Source organism: Vipera ursinii (assembly GCF_947247035.1).
Source record: "Vipera ursinii genome assembly, chromosome: Z".
Lineage (NCBI taxonomy): Eukaryota > Metazoa > Chordata > Lepidosauria > Squamata > Viperidae > Vipera > Vipera ursinii.
In genome coordinates, this window is record NC_139517.1 from 2,373,398 (window position 1) to 2,380,167 (window position 6,770).

At 50.9% G+C, this 6,770-nt stretch overlaps 1 protein-coding gene across 4 annotated transcripts in view; it reads right to left on the bottom strand.

Annotated features, from left to right (window-relative positions):
* Positions 1-2,120, bottom strand: part of LOC310649309 (polyunsaturated fatty acid lipoxygenase ALOX15B-like) — a 39,949-nt gene extending 37,829 nt beyond the window's left edge. For all 4 annotated transcript variants that reach the window (XR_014494210.1, XM_083377651.1, XM_083377652.1 and 1 more), the window contains exons 1-2: positions 1,959-2,120; positions 1,692-1,763 (exon numbers count right to left, since the gene is read on the bottom strand). The gene's annotated coding sequence lies outside the window, so the exon portion shown is untranslated. The remainder of the gene's footprint in view (positions 1-1,691; positions 1,764-1,958) is intronic.
* Positions 2,121-6,770: the final 4,650 nt, after the last annotated feature.

Sequence of the window (6,770 nt, forward strand, 5' to 3'; positions counted from 1 at the left end):
CTAACCAGGGATGACCCACTCACAGTATCGGTGCAGTAGTCCAGCCGTTGACACCCCCACCCCCCCCAGGCCGACGGCGAGCAGGTGGATCCCGTTTAACTCCAGGGCTGCCAATCCTCCCCGTTTCTTGGCAAGGATTTTTCTTTGGAATAAGCGGGGAGACCGGACTGAGAAAGGGATTAATTAGGTTGGGAGTGGGGAACCCGAGTGCTAATCCTGCTTCGGGCGGGGAAGCCAGCTGGGTGACTTTGGGCCAGGCCTCTGACTTTTTGGGGTGTTTATTATTTTTTTTAAACAAATGGCTGCCAAGAAAACCGCACGGACTTGTCCCCATCCGTTGCCAGAGGCCAAATTTGACTTAAGGCACACGTCTCTCTCTGTGTGTGTGTGTGTGTGTGTGATTAAGACCGGGCAGCACAATCTGGCAAGGCGCAGCGGCCACACACGAGGGGGGACCTGGACAGAAGGGAGGGGGGAGGGAGGGAGGAAGGCTGGGTGCCTCCTCCTCCTCCTCTTCCTTGCAAAGTCCACTCCCTTCTAGCACTGATGATGTTCCCTAGTTGGGTCACGAAACGTCTGCAAGAAAAACTCTAAGCTCAGAGACCACAAAGGACCTCACAGTGCTCCTCCTCCTCCTCCTCCTCCTCCTCCTCCTCTTCCTCCTCACAACCCCCTTCCCTTCTACCACTGATGATGTTCCCTAGTTGGGTCATGAAACGTCTGCAAGGAAACCACCAAGCTCAGAGAGCACCAAGGACCCCACAGTCCGTCCTTCCTTCCTTCCTTCCTTCCTCCCTTCCTTCCTTTCTTTATAGCAGTGATGAGATTCCCTAGTTGGGTCATGAAACGTCTGCAAGGAAACCGCCCAGCTCAGAGAGCACCAAGGACCCTACAGTCGTCTTCCTCCTCCTCCTCCTCCTCTCTGCAAACCCCCCTCCCTTCTACCACTGATAATGTTCCATATATACAATTATATATACATTCGCAGAAGCGACGCTGCCTGAGGACAGCCCTAAATTGGGGCTGATACAGGCAAAAGATTTCCCATTTTTCGGCTGACCGGGTGCATTGAAAAAAGAAAAAACACTTATTTATGGGTGGCAAAACTCATTTCTAATCACTGCTGCATCACTCAAAGCACTGATTTTTTTTAAAAAAAAAAACAATACAGGAAGTCCTCGCCTTACAGTTCACTTAGCGACCGTCCTAAGTTACAGCGGCACTGAAAACAGCGACTTGTTGACCTTTTTTCGCGCTTACGACCCTCGCAGCCTCCCCACGGTTGCCGGGATCAAAATTCGGACACTTTGTCCACCGACTCACACTTACGACGGTCGCTATGTCCCGGTGGGGTGGGGTGGGGAGTGTCACGTCATCCCCTTTTGTAACTTTCTGACCAGCCAAGTCAATGGGGGGGGGGAGAAAGCTAGATTCACTTAGCAACCGCCTGACTCCCTGAAGGACGGCCGCGATTCGCTTAACGCCCGTGGCCGTAAGAGGTCATAAAACGAGGCAACGCTCCCTTGACAAAGGCCTCGGACATTTTTTTGGGGGGGGGGGAGGTCAATGGAGGCGGCGAGGAGCCGCTGCAAAGGCAAGAAAGAGATGGATAGAGAAAAGCAGGGCAGCTCTCCCTGTTGAATGTCTGCCTGTCCTGCAAAGGCATCGATTCCGCCAAGGAGGGCGCTCACCTCGCCGGTAGATCTCCTCCCGCTTCCCTTCCCCGAACTAGGAGTACTCCAAGTCCCGGGAGAGGTGTCAGCCTGGAAAGGGAGGGGGAAAAAAAGAGTCACAAAACCCATGCGTCGCGGCTCCGGCGCAATTCGGGGCTTCTGCGTTGGGCTTCCCCAGCCGGCTTCCCTGGGCGCTTCTCCAACCTGGCGCCCCTTGCAAAGTGGTCCAGCGACTACACCCCCCATCGGGCTCCCCGCCGCCAGGTGCGGGTGGGGCAGACAGACCTGGGCGATCCTCCAGCGCAGAGGAGGATCGGTCAGGATCGCGCGGCGGGCCGCCGCTCTCAGGATCGCTTCCGCAGGATCCTTTCCTCCGCCGCGGGCGCCCGGGGCTCCGTCGGGGCTCAGCCGGGGCCAGTCCGGCTCCAACCCGCTCTGCGCTCCCAAAGAGCTGCCGGCCGACTGGCTGGGCGGCCCCGGCTGCGCCGCGGAGCTCCACCTGCCGAGGGCGGGCCGCCTCCCCCGCCGCCAACCGGGTCCCTGCCCGCCCGCGCCTCCGGCAGCGCCACCCGGCAAGGCGCAGCGGCCGCGCGTAAAGGCGCAGCTGGGCAGGCGGGAGGGAAGGAGACGAGGGGGGGGGGAGGAAGGCTGCGTGCCGCCTCCTCCTCCTCCTCCTTCTCCTCCCCTTCTACTACTACTACTACTACTACTACTACTACTACTACTACTACTACTACTACTACGGCAACGACTCCTCCTCCTCCTCCTCCTCCCTCCCTTCGAGTGTTGATGATGTTCCCTAGTTGGGTCAGGAGACGTCTGCCAGGAAACCAGCCAGCTCAGAGACCCCCATGAACCCCACAGTCCTCCTCCTCCTACTACTACTACTACTACTATTACTACGACGACTCCTCCCTCCCTTCAAGTATTGATGATGTTCCCTAGCTGGGTCAGATATCTGCCAGGAAACCAGTCAGCTCAGAGACCCCCATGAACCCCACAGTCCTCCTCCTCCTCCCCTTCTACTACTATTACTACGATGAAGACGACGACTCCTCCCTCCCTTCGAGTGTTGATGATGTTCCCTAGTTGGGTCAGATATCTGCCAGGAAACCAGCCAGCTCAGAGACCCCCATGAACCCCACAGTCCTCCTCCTCCTCCCCTTCTACTACTATTACTACTACGAGGACGATGACTCCTCCCTCCCTTTGAGTGTTGATGATGTTCCCTAGTTGGGTCAGGAGATGTCTGCCAGGAAACCAGCCAGCTCAGAGACCCCCATGAACCCCACAGTCCTCCTCCTCCTCCTCCTTCCAAGCTCCACTTCCTTCAAGCACTGATGATGTTCCCTAGTTGGGTCAGGAGACGTCTGCATCAAGTAACCAAGCTCAAAAAGCACAAAGCATCTACTGTCCTTCTCCTCCTCCTCCTCCTTAAGAAGAGATTATTGGACAACCATCTGTCTGAAATGGCATAGGGCAGACATGTCAAACACAGGGCCCGGGGGCCGGATTCGGCCCACGAAGCCATCCTGGAAAGAGTGAGGGAGCGGCCCCTGCTGCCTTGGCCCTGGCCCAGAGACCCTCCTTCTGCCAGAGACCCCCAGATCTGTCCCACTCCTGCCCAGGCCCCCATAGGCACCCTTGATGCCAACGATGTAGAGCTGGCCATGCCCACCCAGTAGGCCATACACACTCTAGCCACACCCACCCAGTAGGCCATACACACTCTAGCCACACCCACCCAGTAGGCCATACACACTCTAGCCACACCCACCCAGTAGGCCACGCCCACCCTGGCCACACCCACCCGGCCCCCTGAGGGTAACCGCAATGCTGATGTGGCCCTCAATGAAATTGAGTTTGACACCCCTGGCATAGGGTCTCCTGCTTGAGCAGCGGGTTGGACTAGATGACCTCCAAGGTCCCTTCCAGCTCCGTTATGCTGTTATTCTTCCTCCACCTCCCCACAAACCTTTCAAGCAACGATGTAGTTGGATCCCGAAATGGCTGCATAAAATAACCAAGCTCAAAGAACACCATGCATCTTCCTCCTCCTCCTCCTCCTCCTCCTCCTTTTTCAACAGTGAGAAAAAAAAGGACGGTTCCGTATTTAGGCAAGGAAAGCCAAACGCACAGGTATGGAATAGGCGATATTCAATAATCGCCACGGCAAAGGAGGGAATCTGGCCACACAAACGCCAGGTCCCACTGACGGTCGTAAGTCAGGGACCTAGAATACCTGCATTCGCCGCCTGCCTTTCTGAAGGCTTGTAAGCCGCCCTGAGTCTTCGGAGAAGAGCGGGATATAAATGGAATTAAAATATAAATGGAATTAAAATATAAATGGAATTAAAATATAAATGGAATTAAAATAAATAATAAAAATAAATCAGGACGTCCTCGGCAGGGAAATACGTTGTGGACCATTGTGACGAAAAGTCATTTGGCCGCGGGCCAGACGGAGGCCGCTTTCTGACCGCTTTCTGAAATCAAAGAATTGGCCGTTGGAGAAACATCAAAAGGCAGGAAGGGTGTTGCCTTCTTGATAATCCCCTCTTATCTGGTTTTCCTCTTATCTCTGTTTGAAGCGGGCCCGCTCAGGATGGGCTTTGGTTTTATTCCTGGCACATGAATCCTGCACTTCGCCTGCACCTGGAATCCGTGTCGCGTTTATTGTTTCCCAGGCATTGTTTGTAGCTGGGGGGTTGAACCGTGAGGTCCTCGGTGCCCACCGATCTCGGTATTCATCTGTTTATTCTTTTTTTTTTAATTAAAGAATTTTACAAAAACAAGATTTTACAATATATCCCCAAATCCCCCCCACCCCAAACCCACCCACTTCCACCCCCACTTCCCAGAGCTAAATACAGGATTATAGTTACAATAATCATATTCTAAATAAAAATTATGCATAATATACAATTAACCAAATTCATAATGTGCTTTAACTCCCCTTTAACATAACTACATACAAAGTACCAATAACAATATCCCTCTAAAATCTACTCATAAGCTAAATGGAAATTTTTAGTCCCATATTTATTCTGAATATAATCTATCCATCTCCTCCAAACTGAAATATATCTTTCTTGTGAGTGATCCTTCAAATAAGCAGAAATCTTAGACATTTCTGCAATATTCGAAAATTTCAACACCCATTCTTCTATAGTAGGCAAACTATCCTTCTTCCAATATTTTATTTATTTATTTATTTTATTGTCCCACCAGTTACCGTGCTGCTGTTATCATATTCAACATCTGTTTATTCTTATGATGATTATTTTCTGAGTCTCTAGAACATCTGACATGAAAAAGAGAAAATACGACGTTCAAAATCAGTACAGTAAACTAGATATCTGGTATATAGGGTTTCCTGCCTGAGCAGGGGGTTGGTCTATATGACCTCCAAGATCCCTTCCAAAATAATAATAATAATAATAATAATAATAATTATTATTATTATTATTATTATTATTATTATTATTATTATTATTATTATTATTATTATTATTATTATTATTAAAGATACAAGGGAGTCATACCAGAATAACAGAGTTGGAAGGGACCTTGGAGGTCATCTAGTCCAGCCCGCTGCTCAAGCAGGAGACCCTTTTACCGTTCCAGTCAAATGTTTGACCCATTTCTTCTTAAAAGGGGGAAGCGACCACAATTCAGCCCAAAATATTCCTGGTGGATAAGTGAGATGGCCGTTAAATGAATTTTACTCCATTTTGCGACCTTCCTTGCGCCCCCCCCCGGTTGTTAAGCAAGTTGTTGGAGTTGTTCGGTTAGTCACACGGTCCTTAAGTAAAGATTGATTTTTTTTCTTGTCAGAAGGTCGCCAAAGGGAATCACGTGACCCCGGGACGCTGCGACCGTCATAAGTACGAGTCGGTTGCCAGGTTTGATGACGTGACCAAGGGGGGGGGGTATTGCAACTGTCGTAAGTGTGAAAAAGGGCCAGAAAATCACATTTTCCCATGCCGTCGTAACTTTGAATGGTCACTGAACGGCTGTACGTTGAGGACTACCGCTTGCAATAACTATATAACCAATATAAAAACGACGTAAGGAATTTAAAGCACCTAGCTGGGCTTAGCGGCTTTCTTGCAGACGTTTCATGGCCCAGCGAGGCAACATCATCAGGGCTACAAATGTAAACCTCACCGCCTATGAGCACTGATGATGTTACCTAGTTTGGTAATCAAACGTCTGCAAGGAAACCACCCTAGTGAGGTCAGCCCTGGGATCCTGCAGCCAATTTTAGTCACCATACTACAAAAAAAAAGATGTTGAGAGTTTGGAAAAAGTTCAGAGAAGGGCAGCTCAGAGGATCCAAGGCCTGGAGGCCAAAACCTACGAAGAACGGCTGAGGGACTTGGGTTGGGCTAGTCTGAAGGAGAGAAGAAATAGGGGAGACACGAGAGCAGTTATTCCAATATTTGAGGGGCTGCCCCAAAGAAGAGGAGGGGGTCACGTTATTCTCCAAAGCACCGGAGGGCAGGACGAGAAACAACGGTTAGAAACCGACCAAGGAGAGAAGCAACCTCGAACTAAGGAGAAACTTCCCTGACAGTGAGGACAATTAACCAGCGGAACTGCTTGCCACCAGAAACCGTGGGCGCCCCATCCCTGCAGGTTTTCAAGAAGAAACTGAGATGGGATAGGTTCTCCTGCTCGAGCGGGCTGGACTAGAAGACCTCCAAGGTCTCTTTCCAGCTCTATTCAGCTACCAAGTCGATCCAAGATGTATCCTGCCCATCACACCTGCGCGATGCCGTGTGGTTTACGCAGGGCTTTTTTTTCCCCTCATATAACGCTCAGAACGGAGTTCCGGAACCTTTTTTGGATGGAACCTTGTAGGGTAGGCAAGGCGGGTTGTATGACACGGGTGAGTTCCGGCACCTTTTTCCTTTCACCAAAAAAAAGCACTGGGTTTACGAATTAAAGCTATAGAATCATGTACCAAAGCCGTACTTTGGGTTGTTGTTGTTAGTTGCGAAGTCGTGTCCGACCCATCGCGACCCTGTGGACAACGTTCCTCCAGGCCTTCCTGTCCTCTACCATCTTCTGGAGTCCATTTAAGCTCACGCC